Source organism: Bidens hawaiensis, unplaced genomic scaffold (genome assembly GCF_021521415.1).
Source record: "Bidens hawaiensis isolate Kalapana, Puna unplaced genomic scaffold, B.hawaiensis_p1.1 tig00028290_1, whole genome shotgun sequence".
Lineage (NCBI taxonomy): Eukaryota > Viridiplantae > Streptophyta > Magnoliopsida > Asterales > Asteraceae > Bidens > Bidens hawaiensis.
The window spans coordinates 153,222-173,308 of NW_027505116.1; positions in this window are offsets into that span (position 1 = coordinate 153,222).

The following is a 20,087-nucleotide window of genomic DNA, read 5'->3' on the forward strand; positions in this document are numbered from 1 at the left end:
TTTAAGTAATCGATGACAAATCATTATAGTAATCATATCTTAGCGATGTAATTATGCTGAGCCCACAAGTGAAACCTCTGTTAACCCAGAGACACATCCAATAACCTCTGGGGACACTGTTAACCCAGAAACACATCCAATAACCTCTGGGGACACTGTTAACCCAGAAACACATTTAATAACCTCTGGGGACACTGTTAACCCAGAAACACATCTAATAACCTCTGGGGATACTGTTAACCCAGAAACACATTTAATACCCTCTGGGGACACTGTTAACCCAGAAACACATTTAATACCCTCTGGGGACACTGTTAACCCAGAAACCCATTTAATAACCTCTGGGGACACTGTTAACCCAGAAAACTGTTTCGGGCCTTACAATGTTAGCAACTCAGACAATTACCATCTTAATACATTACCGTACGATTCCCGTACAATAAACATTATATAAATACATTCATTTCCATGCGATCAGCATGTACTTAACATTTTGATAGAAACATGCTTTCCGCCCCGGGAAATTATTTAAAACAGTTCAGTAAAAAGGGGCTCGTGAAACTCACCTTAGCACATTCAAGCAGGTAACAACAATCATTATCAGTTAACACGTCCAATCTGTAATATGATCCCCACGATCATTACTATACACTCATTATTAATATAACTTTAATCGTATCAACCGGTACATCTGGGGACACTGTTAACCCAGTCCTGTACTCATTCCGGGGGCAATGTTAACCCAGAAACACTTTTCCGGACTCAGATTGTGATATCGTTTAGAGTTCCATGGTCACAATTGCTATTAGTCGTTTTTTTTCTCGTTTTGCGTGCCTAGCACGATTATCTGTTTTTATGTTTCAAAAATGAGTTTGGTCACACACGACCCGAAAATAGTGGTTGTCTGATAATTTAATTTAAAATGTGAAATTATAGCTCGGTTTAGACGTCCCGATTGGCCGCGGGACCCGTTTCCGTCTTTGGCGTACCGGAAACTGTTAAAATAGGTTAAAATTACTCAGATCATCCGAATTATTTTCGGATGATTTATTTTTACTTGTTTAACTCATTTATATGAAAATAGTTCATTTTTAGGGTTTTTATACACCAGTCAGCTCGCTTAAGCGAACTTCACTGGTTTACGTGTTTTAACTTTAAAAGTTTGATAATTAGCACGATTAATTATCCGTTTACTCTCGGATCTTGAAATTTTGCACAAATCACTTTTTAACAGTGGGGAATTTTATAAAAATATTTCCAGAATTAATTCTTATATTTAAAATTTATTTATCTATTTTTAAACACCATTTAAACACTAAATATGTCGTAAATACAAAACGATCTTAGAAAAATCCCAAATTTTTTCCTGGATGTCCCCTGCCATCCACATAGTCCCCTGTAATTTTTCCAGAACCAAAATCTTCTTTTACATGCCCTTTTTACCAAAACCGAGCTAGAAATCCCTAGAACTCGTTTAACCGAAAAGCCTACTTAGACTTCTCCAACGGTCCTAAAATTTTGTGTGTTACTTATACATGATAAGAAAAGCTTATCTGCAATTTTCCAGAATTTTTCATGATATTTAACTATTTTTCACCCTTTTTGGCCAAAACCAAGCATTAAATTCACCAAATATTCATCCTTTATCCAAAAATTACCAAAAATTCACAGAACTCTTATTTTCATGTGTATAACATCCCTGTAAAATTTCATGACCTAACTCTACACGTATCACAATCTGTCCAAATATCCCAAAACCGAACATAACCGAATATACCTTTCGTTTTCCGCCACTACAAGCTACAAACTCGCCTTTCCGCCTTATCTACCACTACACACAGAGCCTACAGCCAACATACCACAATACCAAGCAAGTTACACTCACGATCAAGCCTCTTACACTATAGTTTCGGTTATGATATAAAAACAAAGATTTTAACCGTAAAAATTCGTTCTTGGCTCGATTAACTCCTTTCTTGAACCAAGATCCCTTGTATAACTTGTATACATCACTTGATCATGCAAGAATCGGTTTTCATCTTTGAAACCTCATTTTCTTACAAATAAACTCAAGAAACGAAGATGGAAACGTACATAACTCGACTTTTTACCTCGGTTCTCTTGCTAAAATCTCGGTTTTTGAATCATCTTGTGGAGAGGAAGGATGGATAATATGGAATACTTGTGAAAAAAAAATGAAAGAATGGAATGGGGATAGGGATTCCGATCGGGATTGTTAATGGGGTGGGGTGGGACCCACCCCTTCAATTCTAGCCACATGTTTGGATTCTCGTAATCCGGATAATGTTTTGGATAATCTGGTTCAGTTCGTTTTTCGGTTAAACGTTTAATTCGGCTTAAAACGAGGCTAAAACGGTCGTTTTTCGACTTAAAATAAAATTTATATAAAACCGATTTAAAAACTTTAAAAACTTAATCCATGACATTTATTAACTTGAAACATCATATTATTAGTTATTACGCATCTTTTTCGGCTTGATCGATCGTCTCTTGCTCGGTTTGGTATTAAAGGTTTCGTTTAACGTACCGACGTACTATTAAATCGAAATCCTTTTTCTGTGCTTTAATCCACTTATCCCGAAGCTTTAATACTTCGTAACATCACTAAATATCATATATCTCGTCTATAATTGAACCCTCGATTCATCCGGGTTTTAATAACTATCGATCGTTTGATCGCATATTCAATACGGGGAACTATATATTCACGTACAATCAATACAATGAACCATGTATTCTCGTATGATTACCATGGTAACTCATGTACCCGACATTACATATGACGTAACTAACGTCTATCGGTTAGGGTATACCTGATTTCGTCGGAATCGTTACAGTAATTATGAAAACCGATGCCTTAAGATGAATGGATAAATTTAAACAATAGAAAGTACAAGCATTTGAAACGATTTTTTAGACAAACCTTATCAGGCAAATTCATATCGCCCAAAAGAGAGCCCTAAGAGACTAACATTTAGCAAACAAGACTTGTACGGGAATGAGCAGAACTTTAAAAAGAAAACCGATGAAATTCTATACTTCAAACAAACCGAGTCTGGATTCCAACTCTTGGTAACTTATGGGGCTTGATCATGGACGAAGCACATAAGTCCAGATATTTCAGTCATTCGGGAACTGATAAGAAGTACAAATATTTAAAGGAATGTTATTGGTAGCCTGGTATGAAGAAAGATATAGCTATATATATCGGTAAATGGCTGACTCGTGCTAGAATTAAGAAAGAGTGTCAAAACCCCTTGGTAAAGTTATAACAACCGGAAACACCCAGTGGAATTGGGAACAGATTACTATGAGCTTTGTAACAGACTTTCATAAATCGCCCCGAGAACACAGTGTAGTCTGGGTAATAATTAACCGGCTAACTTAATTTTCACACTTTCTCCCAATCCATAACAACTACACAACTGAAAGGCTCACCTACCATTATATTAATCAAATCATATCTCGGAATGGCGTGTCTAATCCAATCATTTCAAATTGACAGATTCATTTCACCTCTTATTTTTGGCAAACTTAGGAAACCGAATCGGTTTAAGCACGACCTGTCATTCCCAAACAAACGATTGATCTAGACGAACTACATAGACACTAGAGGAATTACCTTCTACCTATATATTAAACCTTAGAGAAATTAAGACCAACATTTTCCACTTGTCTAATCCTCGTATACTAATAGTTATCATAATATTATACGGGCGGCACTATAACTGGTATAATACAAGCAAGAACATGAATCGATACTTTATTAGACTAAAAGTTGGCAACACTCAAAATGAAAATCCGATTTGAATCCAAAAACCATAAATAAAGCTCGTAAAATTCAAAAAACAAACTGAAAGCCGCCTAAGACTCACAAAAGAACTATAACGATGTATGTAGTAAATTGTTGACTTTTTAAAGGTGCTATTTTAGTTGAGGAAAATGATACGTTTGTTGGACTCAGTATGCCCAAGACACATATTATTATGATGTGACTAGTACGTCATGATCCAAGTCGGGTCATACCCAAAAACAAGATAGACAAACACCAATAATATTTGTTTATATATGATATGATCATAACAAATAAAAATTAACACATGAGTTATTTGGAAAGGGGTTTTCTAAATACAATGTACTTGTGAAATAAATAAATCATATGGATGATTTATACTTTGAGAGATAGTCTTCCATAATGTTACTTAAGATGGTTAAATAACAATATCTGGAAAAAAAAACATTACCTTGCATGTTACATGTAATGTGTTATATTTATAATGATATAAGTTATAACATATATGTGTATAAATAGAAAGTTGCAAAAACTAATAATAATAATAATAATAATAATAATAATAATAATAATAATAAGAAGAAGAAGAAGAACAAGGAAGGAAGCCCCCCCCCCCCCTCTCCTCTCTTTGAATCTATTATTTTATTATTATTTTGAATGATAGTGGAGACATGCAATGGATGTGATTGGTTCCATGGGTGGTGCCACTTTGAAAGACTTATTTCTTTCTTTCTTTCTCTTTTTTCTCTCAACACAAAACATAACACAAGACACAAGAGGAAAAATCCTCTACTCTCTTCTTCTTCCTCCTCCATTTGGATTCGGCCAAGGGAAGGAACAAGCAAGAGGAGTGCTTTCAAGTGTAAAATCTTAGCTAATCAATGTGTATTGTCGGAGGCTTGGGGTATGCAAGCTTGAGGACCTTCCCATTGAAGTTCTTGCCTTCCTCCCATCCTCTCCTTCACCCGGATTTGATTCTCTTGAAAGGTAGCCTTACATGTATGAACTTATAGTGACATGCATGTGTTTGGTAGTATGTATTTCGTATTTGGATTCGGGCTTGGGTTTTGCATGTGTAAAATCGGTTTTATGCACTATAAACTAACAGGATTTAAAACTTTTATCTGCTGCGTTTTTCATAAAATTGGGATTTTATGACTTTGATAATCTTGTTAAAACCCAACAATGGCTTCAAGAGCCGCTTATACGGATGCATGCTTCATTAGACCCAAAAATTTTCGGGTTTATGGTGGGGTTTACCATATGGCCGAAAATTTTAGGGGTTTTGGTTACCCCATGGTTTTTCAAGATTATACTTTACATGCATGTGGTAATCTTGAAAAATTAAGTCATTTGGATGATTGTTTATTTTATTTGGACAAAAACCCGAAACTTTCGGTTTTGGTTTGTTTGGCTGAAAGTTTCAAGGGGTTAAGGGGAACCAATTTGGGTCTTGTGTTATTGCATATTCGGATATGTAATAGAAGTTCATAACCTAGCCATGGCCTTGTGTTTGGTTGAATGATTGTGTTGATGTGTTTGTTCATTCAAGTGGTTGTTTGTTCATTCGATATGGTTGTAATATTTATTTGGGTTTGTAATCTATTTATTTATTTCAATTGGTTTGTAATAATAAGTAGATTAGGTGCATTTCTTTTACTAGAAAAATGTATTAGATATATTTTGTAAAAGAAGATGCAAGGAAGGAAGCCCAAATAAAATGATGGAGACCACAACACAGGGGTGAACACTTGTAGCATTTGGATGCGGGATCAAGTGGGAGTTCACCGATACAAGTACATCTCCTTTTGAGTCCTTTATGAGAGACCTTTTGACACACTTGTCTTTGGTCAACAAGTGTAGTTAACATTAGGAGGCTATGGTTATGAACTTGTGGTTGTAGGTTTTATACTTGCATGGTTGATTTACTTTAGTTTGTGTTATTGCAATGTGGTTTGCTAATAACTTAAAATCAACAACTAGCATAAAATTAGTTCCTTAGAAATCGTTAGGTAATAAAATTGGTTTTATTAAAGGCTAATGATTTCACAAATAAAATGGGTTTTATTAATAGGAACTTTGAAAATGGGTTTTTCAACTAAGTACCATACATTTGAATGCATGTAAATGGAAGGTACATAAAAGGTTTTCTAATCTAGAATTTTGAATACTAAAATCCCTTTTATAAAATAAGTCGAACACCATCCTTTTATACCACACTAGAATCACTTGGGAACTCAATATAGGATTGAGAGAGCACAGACGGATCTAGATCTTGTGATTACATCGATGTTCATATTGATTCGTTATACAATTAGGCTAGATATACGTTAGTGTGTGTACTATGTGTGTTGAGAGGATAATCGGACAGAGTAACGAGAGGAATCACGGAAATAATAACTGTTTTTTTTTATAATAGTTTACAGGGGGTATATATAGATGATGACCCTATTCGTTAAGATAAGCTTAATGAATAGGTCATTCGTTACAATTACTTAACGAATAAACAAACTTATTCGTTAATACTTTAATGATAGCGAGTAGCCTACATTCGTTATGTTCCATTCATTATTCTTGGTTAACGAATGGGACTTACATTTAAGACGAATGTGCCTTACACTTAGGCATATTTACATTTATAACCCCTATACTATTAAACTATTACATTATCAACCAATAAAGACCGAGACGGACAAAATATGTATCAACAAACTCCCCCTCGTCTCGAGCTCTTTATCTTTCATCTCTGGAACATCTTGGTCTTCTAGTCAACACAACTATGAATCTTGTATGCGTAACAGACTCGAACAACCTTCTGAAACTGCATAGCGAGCTCGTAGTCGCATACGTTAGCAAACCTGATCTGACTTGTAAATAATGCATCGTTGTCAGCTTCAGATAAGTTAACCAGCCACATCGGATCAATCACACGTATTGTCTTCGTGTTTGAACCATGACCGAATACAATAACTGCTTCACCTGTATGATTGTCGTAGTACCAATAATTAAACGACGTGAATAGACTTTGAGGAAATATCTTCATTGGAACCTTCTTCATCGTCTTTGGCGGCTTCACTTGCAATATCATCTTCCTCCAGCCTGTGCGTTTATCAATCTCATTAATATACTTGTGAGTCGGCACCTGTGGCTGGAAGAACTTGAAACCAAAACAGGTTTCATGTAATAACTGCTTATAGAACAACCCAGCCCACTGATCGTTCCCTCGATTCACGAACGGTCTGTTTGCTAGTGTTCTCACATCCCATCTAGGCATAGATAAGATATCGTGTGGGCGTTTGAAGTAATAAATACCATGCTCCCATTTCACGATGTATACTTTAAGTTCCGAATCAAACTGCCACGCAATCAAATCACCCTTGACGTCTTTTGCCGGCTTGTACTTTTTCATCTGGTATGCCGATACTCGAGCCTTTGCCAATTTGACTTCCTCTCGTTCATGATAACGAAAGGTCTCGATCATCTTATTCATCTTTGTTGCATTATGCTCGAACATACAATCCAAAGCACGTTAACTCTTTTTCTCAGTTGCCGAGATGTGACTTGTCTCAGTCGACGCTCTGCTGCATCAAAATGCTCAGTAGTGAAAAATGGAATACCTGAGCCGTTGTTGTTGTTGTCGGTGTAGAACTCAGGGTACTCCTCAGCAGTTATGTCTTCAACTTCCACCTCATCAACATCAGGCACATTCCCGTGTGGAATGCCTGTATTAGTACTTTCCTCTATTTCAATATCCACATCCACAATCTTACCCAACACATCCACCTCATCTTCATTTAGATCCAGAAGTAAGGCAATTTGTTCTTTGTTAACGAATGATCAACAAATTCACCTTCTTCGATCTCATCCACGTTCACCATACTATACACTATTCTGTTCATCCCTACAAATAAAATCATATTTGCTGGAATGACATCAATCGGTTTTGCTCACGTGTAATCCTTGTACGGCACAATCTGCAACTGATTATCTCCAGATCCACCACCAGCACTTGCATCAGTCTTATTACCTGCCGACGGTGTAGAACTGCCGCCCAGTTGCTGATCTACCCCACCACCTGTACCATCTTGATCATCCGTTCTTTAATTTCTTCAACTCATCGTCTTTACAAGTCAACTGAAGAATGATTTCATCATGTTTATCCAATCTCTCCCTTTGAGCAGCAACAAGGGCTCTAAGTTCCCTGTTTTTCAAGTTGAGTGAACTGAATATGTCGCAATAAATTTCTTTGCGCTAGCTCATGGGCAGCTCTGTCAGCTTGCATTTGAGTCTATTGAAGGTGCAACAGATTCATCATATGAAACCATTGAGTTTGAAGATTCAGACCGAAGAAATTAGGATAAACTGGTTGCAACGGACCCTGAGGGCGAGTAAATGTCATATATGAGTGCTCAGGTCTTGGCAACTGTGTCGGTGTAGCAGGAATAGCTTGAGTAGTAGGATGCAGTGTAGGCATACAAGCCAAAACAGTCTGAAGAATGTCACCAAATACAGGATCTGGTCGTGCAGTAGTAATCAAGGTCATAGACGGAGGTACCGGCGACACTGGCATATGAACCGGAGTCGGTGACCTTGGAATTTGCTGAGGCGCAGGAGATGTGGGAATAGGATCTGAAATAGATACAGGAGGAGTAGAACGAACAAACGGTTGACTAGGAATCTCAATTCCTGATCCACGTCTAACCCGTTGCTTCTTTACTTTATCACTCTTCTCCACCATCGGTTCTTTCCCTTTACGTTTACATTTCTGCTCATAACTTAACTCAACTAGTGGTCCTGGACCACCATCACCATCATCACCATTTCCACCATCACCACCTTCACGTTCTGAGTATAGTGGACCTCTCTTATCATCTTGGTCTTGAGCAGCTTCTGCACTTCTTCTTGTATGATAATGTTTCTCTCAGGAGCAAACTTCCTTCGCTTTTAATTTACCGGCCTGAAAGATTTATCTATACCAAGTTTATGAGTAATTATGGATTTAGAGATACCTGTCATATCTTCATGTTTCCAGGCGAAGGTAGAAGCTCTTTTCTTTAAGAAGGATACCAATCCTTGTTCGATATCCTCAGACATACCCCCTATCAAAACTTTAATCTCGGTATCCTGAGGATCCAAGGATACTTCCTTCACATCCTGGTCCCTAGCTTGCAGAACCTCCCCTGGTTGCTTCTGTAATTGCTATGCTTGAGTAGGCTTTGTAGTCCACTTCATTGATGAAGCATAACATTCCTTGGCATCTTGCTGATCGCTTTCAATCTTGATGACTCCCCATGGGCTTGGAAGTGTCACACATTGATGATAAGTTAAGGGTACTGCCTTCATGCTGTGGATCCAGGGCCTGCCTAATATTACATTACAACAAGACAATGAGTCAATAACATAAAATTTTTGTAGGGAGTTAGTTCCCTCAATATATATTAGAAGCTTGATTTCTCCTAACGTATCCTTGGTCTTGCCACTGAACCCTACAAGGACTGAGAATTTTGGGATAATCTCAGTTTCAGGAATATTCATTTTCTTCAATGCATCCAGTTGGATGATGTTCACGAAGCTGCCTCCATCAACAAGTATCCCACGCACAAAACAGTTAGCTATACATAAAGTAATTACCAAACCATCATGGTTGGGATCTACAAGTTTACATCGATCCTCCTCATCAAAGGATATGATTCTTTGAGTTGTCAGCATGGAAATACGGAGAGGTCTTTCTCCATTGTCCATCTTTGTTTCTTTGGAACGCTTCTTGGCCGCTGAGTATGAGGTTCCACAAATGTCCGATCCTCCCGAGATAAGGGAAACGACCTTAGCTCCAGGTAGTGGAAAAGGTGCCCTTTCGGTATCTTGACAGGATCCTGACTCTTGTTCTTGTTTCTTCCAAACAGTTCCTTTAGGTATCCTTTGCTGAGAAGGTATCCTATCTCCTTCCGAAGTGCTATACAATCATCAGTGCGATGGCCAAAGTCTTCATGGAATGCACACCATTTGGACTTGTCTTTGCTGGATCCGGGCTTTTCATTTTTCTTGGGCCATCTGGCCTTGTCACCTAAATCCTGCATGGCACATATTACACCACCAATATCAATATTACAACAATATTCGGAGATTTTAGGATACTCCTCATCGCCTTCTTCTTCTTCCACGTCGTTTATCCTAGAGGTATCTTGTTTAGAATAAGGCTTGGGCCTAGAGAACTTCTGTGGAGAGTCTGACTTCCTGTTGGTAGACTCATATTTCAGGATAACCAAACTTCCATGAGCCTTCTTATCATCCTCCAACCGAATGTATCTTAACACCCTGTTTCTGACCTCATCAAGATTCCTGCATTGAGTCATGACAAGGTCGTCATAGAAAGGAGAATCCTTCTTCAATCCCATCTTGAGAGCTTCAACAGCAGCCGCTATATCAAGGTTGGGTATATCCAAAGCTTCCCTAAATCTAGTTATGTAATCCCTTAGGGATTCATTATTATGTTGCACAATTCTATATAAATCACCTGTCATTTTCTCAAAAGATCTACTAAAAGAAAATTGATTATTGAATAAGTTAATCAAATGAGCAAATGAAGTAATAGTGTTGGAAGGAATACTCAATAACCATTTGAGAGCCGGTTCCGTTAGTGTTGAACCGAATCCCTTGCATAGACAGGCTTCTTTGATGTCAATGGGGATAGGGTTGTTCTCTATCCTTTCTCTATACTGAGCTACATGTTCCTCAGGATCCGTAGAGCCATCGTACAGCTTCATGCTGTGAGTTTGGAACTTCTTGGGGTCTACGTCGCATATAGGCCAGGTGAACCTGGACAACCTGTGACTGCCTACTGGAACTTCCGCTATGAGACGTATTATCCCGGGGATATTGGAAATCATATCCTTCATTTTCTGCAATTCCCTGGCTATTTCAGGGGACAACCCCTTATCCTGCACAGATCCACGGTTAGTGTATAAATTTTCATTAAATAAATTGTTACCGAGATCGTGGTTAGGCCTCGGGTATCCTGAGCCTTGACGACTAGTTCCTCCATTGAGGGTATCCTCAAGATAAGGTGATGTCTTCATAGGGATATCATCCCCAACATACACTTCAAAGGACACCATGGGAGATCCTGATGAGAATATGCCAGCTGGCATGGTTGTACAAGGCTGCATGTTGATGCAGTCTTGCCTTGTTGTGTTTTTCCCGATGAGGATCGATTAACTCGATATTAATCTACGAAACCGAAGACGCACGGTGTTTGTTTCAGTGCGTTTCAGTACTAATCGATGAACGAAAAAGACCGAACACGTACACAAGATGTAAATAATCACTCTTAGAAGCTCGTTAGAAATTTCGGCAAAGTTACAGTGCAATTCGGTGTCTCGTAAACAAACTGTTGTAACTATATGTGTGTGTAACTAACTTTATAACAAACTAATCCTATTTATATACATGCACGCATTCGTTAATGCTAATTGACTCATTCGTAAAGTCCACATGCTACTCATTCGTTAAGCTGCTTCATTCATTCGTTAAACATACACCTCCATTCCTTCATTCGTTGTATATATCTTGCATGCCATTGCAAATTCATTACACTTGCATCCCTTAATTCTTGATCAACTCATTTGTTTGTTGATTGGTTCTCGTTCGTTATTTCATCTCCACTCATTCGTTAGCATAGCATGATTCTCATTTTTTACTTGATATTCTAATTACCAAACCAAGACTAAGCAACTCGTCGGTTTAACTCCCAGCACTTGTCACATTCCATGTACTAACAAACTCCCCCTTGACAATTGTTGGAGTTCATTTAACTTGTAGTCTCTGATACCACTTGTTTTTCCCGTTGATGATCGATGAACTCGATATTGATCTATGAAACCGAAAACGCACGGAGTTAGTTTCGGTGCGTTTCGGTACTAATCGATGAACAAAAACGACCGAACACGATGTGTAAATAATTACTCTTTGAAGCTCATTATCAATTTCGGTAGAGTTTCGTTACAATTCGGTGTCTCGTAAACAAACTGTTGTAATTATATGTGTGTGTAACTAACTTTCTAACAAACTAATCCTATTTATATACATGCACACATTCGTTAATGCTAACTGACTCATTCGTTAAGTTCACATGCTACTCATTCGTTAAGCTGCTTCATTCATTCGTTAAACATACACCTCCATTCTTTCATTCGTTGTATATATCTTGCATGCCATTGCACATTCGTTACACTTGCATCCCTTAATTCTTGATCAGCTAATTCGTTAGTTGATTGGTTCTCATTCGTTATTTCATCTCCACTCATTCGTTAGCATAGCATGATTCTCATTTGTTACTTGATATTCTAATTACCAAACCAAGACTAAGCGACTCGTTGGTTAACTCCCAGCACTTGTCACATTCCATGTACTAACAAAATCCCCCTTGACAATCGCTGGAGTTCATTTAACTTGTAGTCTTTGTCGCTTTTAGTTGGTCTTCACTTGTGTCTTTATACATATAATGCCATGAAGAAAATGCACAAACAAACTCCCCCTTGGCATTAGCTTTACGTCTCCAATCTTTATCAGCACCAATCTTGTACAAACGATCAACATCTTCACTCCCCCTTAACTCGAATACTCTGCCATACCTTAAATTCACCATCTTGAGAAGATTCAAGGATTGAATAATCATCACCCTTTCAAAACTGCAGTCAATCAACACATTCCATCAATAAATTGTAAAGTTTTATCTTGATTTAGAATTTAAGCACAAAATGTATGAACAAGAATGTGTAATGGTGAAAACATTTTTGTAATATGGCAAAAACATTTAAAAATGTATATCACTTGTTGGAAGATCAAAAATAAATTGGAAAGAAAATATTTTTTTGACTTTTACAAACTTTATGCTAAAACACACCCAAAATATTTTTGATTTTTCAAATTTTTTGTCAAAACACACCTAAAATCTTTTTGTAGTTTTCCCAAAATAACGAAAAGAAATTAAAAATGAAAACATAAGCAGTACATATTTTTGTGAGAAAGATCGCGACATGGGATCATATTGACTAGTAACGTCATAAACTACACTTCAATTTTGGCATTATTATGCCCATAACCCAATGATGATTACAGATATAATTGTCCACTTTAAACTTTATACAGACCCTTCAGTAACTTTATGATACGTATTAAGGTTCAATTAAGCACAAATCTTATTTGAATCCCACCTATCAGACACAATTTTTATATCTTTTGTACAGTGAATTTATGTACATATTTTTACTTTTTTTGAAATGATTAGCTGTGAGTCATGCAAAAATAAAAAATAAAAAAGAAAATAAAGCAGAAAGTTAAAATTTTCGCTTAAGATCGATATTACTACACGCAGATAAGGTTCCATTTTAACAAAATAAAAAGATAAAAATAAGTTGAAGTTGTATAAGGCCTTAGCAATCAAGTAGGATAATACCGTATTATCGCGCGGAGAAAGTCAAGGCTTTATATGAAACACCAATAAAATAAAGCAGAATATCCAAATGTTAACCCTTAGGTCGGATAATCTTATCGCGCAGGAAAGGATCCAAGATTTGAATAAAAATAAAGAAAAAAATGAAGTTGAATTTCTTTGAAAAATAAAAAGAAAAATAAGTTGAATTTCTTTGCAAAATGAACACATGCACACACAGCAATCTTAAACTTTTTGGTACTTAATACAGATATTAACTATGCATCAAAATGTGACACCACTAGATTTGGCAAACATTTAGGTTTATATCTTTTCAGCACTTATACGATCTGTTAAGCCTATCATACACATCATGCAATTGATCTTACGGCACTTTTTAGTCTAGTTTATTCATGTGTTAGGTGCGCTAAGTCAATGTACTATCATTTCCCATATATGTCGGATCACATTTCTCAAATTTTATATGTTTCAAAATTAACAACATATTTTTGTATTTTTATATTTTTCAGACATAAAACACACTATTTTTGGATTTTTATGATTTTCTCCCCCTAAAAATATAAACAATAACAAAAAAAATTATAGAAAATAACGAAAAATGAAAACGATTTTCCAACATGGATAAATCTTTTGAAAATCTTGTTCACCAAAAAGAAATCTTGCATTTAAAAAGTATGAATGGTGAACAAGTTTACCGATTGAAAATTTTATGAATTTTAAATCTTTGCAAGTATCAATCAAATCAAATTAACAAAAACGCCCATCATGCGCCGAGATAATCCACTATCAACAAATTTGATTTAGCAATAATCCATGTGACGTTGATAGATTGCACAAAAACTAGATAATTAATGAGAAACTGGAACCCAGACCATAGTCTTAGGTCGACCAGTACCCTCAACATGATCAGCACATGCTGATGGAATCTTTGGTTTCCAAGCTGGTAACGGTTTATCAGCTTATTGTCTCAAAAATTTAACATTATAAGAACTGTGAGACGTTTCAGGAGACTTTAACAATGAATTAAGATAAACTCTTTGTTGTTTAGCTTTTTGTTCAATTGTCTCAAATTACCCAAAAGTTAAAGAAACCTTGTTAAAAGCATCTGGCAATTTGAGTCTTCTCCTGTAAGGGCAATCAACAATCAAATGTCCTTTGACATTACAATAAAAACACTTTCTCAATTCAACTCGCGGCGAAGACGATTCAGTTACAAGATTAGATGCGGAGGATTGAATTTTCTCACTTTCCTTCTTTTGGAAAAATTCAAGATTTGAACACTGTGCAAAATTTTCCAATACATCAGAACCAGTAGATTTGAGAAATTTGTTTGTTGAAACAACACTGGTTTGGATTCCTTTTGGGGTTTTGATTTTTTGTTTTTCATTTCCCCAATAGGCATCACCGATGCATCACGATTAAGAGAAACCGAATGATCACAATCATAAACATATTCAACACACTCAGGTTTAACAAGAGCTATCGGAAAGAGCTCATCAGCAAACATCTTGTCAACACCTTTTAATTTATAAACTTTCCAGTTTTTACCCTTAACACTCGGTTTTGAAAATGATTTTAATATCTTTTCAGAAACAACCTTCTTCTCACATGTCCTTGGTGTAACAATCGATTTTGGTTTACCAGTTTTTGATTTCTCAGAAGTTTGTGGTTCACAAAGAATATGATTTTCAACAGCTATATTTTCTTTTTTGTGAATCACCACTGGTTCAACCACATCTTCAATAAGAATATCATCATTAGTCTGACAGAAAACCAGATTGCTTTGAATATGAGATTTTGGAGTTAAACACTTTGTTTCTTTCTTAACAGCCGTTTTTGGATCAACTGGTTTAACTTTCTCCTCATTGATTATTTTAACCTTACTAACAGTTACAGGAGGATCTACTGTCAGTGGATAGTTAATGTCCACTTCTTTTAGATCTATCATGTCTGGTCGTATGGTGTAATCATGTTTAAAAGGATGAGGAATTTCAACAAACCCTAAACTAGTTTTACCACCCTTTTGGTGATTGCTGTTAACTTCAATGATTTCATTGAGTAAAAAAGATGAATTTCTAAATTTATCCAATTTATTCTTTAACTCCAGCACCTCATTTTCAAGCTCAGTTATTTTGGTTCTCAATTCCAAAATTTTTTGAAACTGCTTTTCGATGATTGTTAATTTACACTCAACATTTGCTTTCAAGTCATGATTACTAATAAGACATCAATCTTATCTTTAGATTTTTTATTATGTCAACCACTTGTCGATAGTTATCACGAATACATGTTAAATCAAAAACTAATTGCTCATTATGGTGACGAATTGATTCAAGTTTAGACTTGTATTCACCACATTGAGAACAATCAATTTTCTGAGGTTCATCAACAATAAATGAATTTACATTATTCGCACAAGTTTCACAAACAAATGATTCAGATTGTTTAGAAGATACCTCAGGTGATGTGGCATGGAATCATAAGATTCATAAAGATTATCAGGAAGAATCATCTAGGTAGGCATGATAATTTCCATCGCATTTGGATCTTTATCAACATTCATTGATGAGGTGGTCTTGGATATCTCACCTGCAAGCATAGACCAACCATCATCAACATGAGCTTTCTTCAAATCCATTAACCAATCTTCATCCGCTTCAAAATCAAAAGATTCCACTGATGAAATCTCATCAGTCACCGCTGACGTCTGCGAAGATTCAGATGATGATGTTGAAACAATCTTTCCAAGAATAACACCTGAATCTTGACCATAAAGAATGTCAAACAATTTCTCTTTAATCTTTTTCATCTGATACGCGAGCTATGTTTTCATCCAATTCCTTCAACAGATCCAAAAATCTCTCAATCAACACTGTTAGACTTTCATCAGGCAAGTGCTTGAATGCATCAAACGCGGGCTTAAGACGTTTATAAACAAGATCATATTGTCGATCAAGAGAAATCCATATCCCATATGAATTCCTGCATTTTGTGAATTCTCCTTTGGATTCAATGATTGCATATAATACATTAAATGATATTGCCGATCTAAGTATAGCAAATGCCTTCTGTGCACGCTCATACTCAGCTTGTTCACAAGAATAAGGTTCTGAAGCTCGTTTTGGCAAACCCCAAGGGAGTAGTTTAATCAACTTCGGAACATAATAGGCCCTTTCTTTTATCGATATCAACAAAACTGATATATTCTTCAAAACGAACTTTCCAATTCATGAGATCAGCAATGTTTGTAAGCTTTGGAACTTCGATCCCATTAGGAGGTAAACTGAACTGCACGACCGATGCTGTTATCTGAATAATAATAATAAGTCGTCATCTCTGAAATTTCACGAATACGCGAGCTGAGCACCGACACGAATCAAACTTTATGCCTTTGAAAAGTTTGATTAAAAGACGTTCGTTAAGCTTCTAAACAATTCCGAACTCAAAAAATAACACGTTAACAGCAAACTGCATCTCGTTAACAGTAGTTCAGCAAATTTCAGCGCGGAAACGGTGCGTTTCAGCACAGTTTAGTAAGTTTCATCAATTTTCAGCAAGTACAGGTTCGTTTCAGCTCGTTTCAGCAAACTTTAACGCAAAAACAGCAACTTTCAACTCGTTTTCAGCAAGTTTTAACAGCAAATCAGCAACTTAGATAGCACATTTTAGCAATTTCAGCACGTTTCAGCATTAAAACAGCTCGTTTCAGCAAAATTTCAGCTAGTTTCAGCGTTCTTTCGGCCCATTTCAGCATGTATCAGCAGCAAATCGGTTCGTTTCAGCAATAAAACAAAATATTTCAGCACGTATTATACTTTGTTTCAGCAGCTTTTAACGCAAAAACAGTAAATTCAGTGCGCAAACAGCGCATTTCAGCCCGCAATTCAGCAACTTTCAGCAATAAAAAATCAGTATATATCAGCTCGAAACCGCAGTTTGAGCGCGTCTTTGGCCCGTTTCAAATGCAATATTTCTTTTGATTTGGCCCATTTGGCAAATAAACTCAAAACCAAATGCCAAACAACTTCAATAATTCGTCACACGAGATCAAATCCAAATCTGACCCGAACTTAAATTGACTCGTCTAGAAATTTTTTTTTTTTTTTTAACGTAAATGTCCAATATGCCCCTTGATGATAAAACTTCCAAAAATGCCCCTAGCACATATTATTTGTATCCACACACAAACTTTTGCATATGAACCAGAATCTCAACCAAATAGGTGTGTGAGCATGAACTCAAATCAACACAAACAGAAATCGACTCGTGAGATTTCTTAGTTACCGAAAGTTTGATGGACTAGAAATTTGTTGTGATCTGAACTGAAACAAACACAGATGCGAGTGATTATTTTTCACCTAACACAACTCAGGACCAAACCTCGAATATGGAGACTACAAACAAATTAGAATTATTTGAAATCGAAACGAGAACGGAATCCAAATGACACACTAACTGTTATATGATTGAAGCAATCACAAACGAACTTTGAATACTTGAAGAATCAACATCGAACACATGGAACAACAACCACAACTGACTCGAAACATAAATACGAGCACACAGACTCGAATCGGATTGACGCGGAATCAAAATGAACACCGAATCAAGGATAAGACTGAGAATTGGAAATGAATCTGAAAATGAGTGCAACAGCAACAAATCAATCACACATTGTCAATGGTGTCCGTGATGTCAATATTATAAATGTTTTTCCGATCAATTCGTATGCAAGAACACACTGTTTTGATTAAGCTAATTGATTAACACATCATCTTTTATGGTAACATATGCTCGCCGGAAAAATTATTGCAGGAGAATTCAGTTAGGACTGTATGACATCAAAAACTCGCCGGAAAATTCTGTTCTCCACCGGGAAAACGGTTACACCACCGGAAACACGCCGGAAAAAGGCAAAATCACTATAAACTGCAAATCGAACACATATTCAGCCTTAAAATCAATCATATAGCACTTCTAAACCATCCTATACATCAAAGATCAATCGATTATCATCCGAATCAAATGAAAATCAAACCGATGAACACGAACGCTTTGGAATCAAAATCGAACACAATCGGTTAACGTTTTAACACGATATTCAGCAATTAGACGTAGAATCGAGCACCGAAAGCTCTGATACCACTTGTTTTTCCCGATGAGGATCGATGAACTCGACATTCATCTACGAAACCGAAAACGCACGGTGTTTATTTCGGTGCGTTTCGGTACTAATCGATGAACGAAGATGACCGAACACAAGATGTTAATCACTCGTTGAAGCTCGTTAGAAATTTCGGCAGAGTTTAATTCGGTGTCTCGTAAACAAACTGTTGTAACTATATGTGTGTGACTAACTTTCTAACAAACTAATCCTATTTATATACATGCACGCATTCGTTAATGCTACCTGACTCATTCGTTAACTCCACATGCCACTCATTCGTTAAGCTGCTTCATTCATTCGTTAAGCATACACCTCCATTCCTTCATTCGTTGTATATATCTTGCATGCCATTGCACATTCGTTACACTTGCATCCCTTAATTCTTGATCAGCTCATTCGTTAGTTGATTGGTTCTCATTCGTTATTTCATCTCCACACATTCGTTAGCATAGCATGATTCTCATTTGTTACTTGATATTCTAATTACCAAACCAAGACTAAGCAACTCGTCGGTTTAACTCCCAGCACTTGTCACATTCCATGTACTAACACGTTGGTCTGGGTAACTCCGAGGATACCCAGTATCCTGACTGCTGCTGAGACGGAATCCTTGTTGATTGTGTCCCCAAGGATCCGGGATTCTGAAGGATAAATGATCCTGGAGAACCAAAATCAAGAGCCCTGGGCATATTGGAGTAGCCTCCCACCCTTGTTTTTTCTTGATCCCTTCAATCTCCTTAAATAGCCTTGAGTTGGTCTTCTCTTGCTGCTCCATGTGAGTTTTGACCTGTTTCATCAAAGCAAAAATACTACTGTTAGAGATAACCGGATTTACCCGTGTAGAGGTTCCCGGGTACGGTGGAAGTTCTCCTCTGGGTTGAGTGTTCTTCATCGGGACTGGTGGAGGACCAGGGTTAACACTTAAAGCAGTGGTGACCAACGGAGCAAAAACAGAACTGGTTTTTGGTTGTGATGCCATAATGAAGGGATGAAAATAATTGAGAATGAAACAAACGGTTTTGATGGATTAAAGTACCGATAGCCCCACGGTGGAAGGCAAATTGTTTTGGTCAAAAATTAACAAAGGTGATTTTACAACCAAATTAGTGAATGGAACTTGGTGCTTGTTTGAAATGAATGTAAAACTGCTAGAACACAGAGATTTGTTGCGAGGAAAAAACCCATTATCCTGAGGATAACAAGAAAAAAACCCTGGTGGTGAAAACTATCACCACCGGTTTATTAATAACAAAATCGGTTACAAGTGGTAGAGCTAGTTGGATCGTGATTACAATATGCGATTATCTGCTAAGTATCAAGTGCTAAATGTGTGTGTGTTATGATCCAAATTAGCTCTATTTATACAAATAGTTAGCTAACAATAATCCCTATAATTCCGGAGATAATTAACCCCTTCCAATTAGCCGTTTGATTTCCACGTTTCCTTTTTGAACACGTTCTATTTGGAGTAATTCAGCTGCAAGTCCAAGACTTTAGGGAATCGTGGTAACGTCCCTTGACCTGTTAAACAAGGAAAGATAGCGAACAATTTATTAATTATACAATAGATCTAGGATAGGATACCATATCCTGGAATTATCTCGAAACATATTGCTTGCCCAGGATACTAAAAATCCGAGCCCTAAAAATACGTA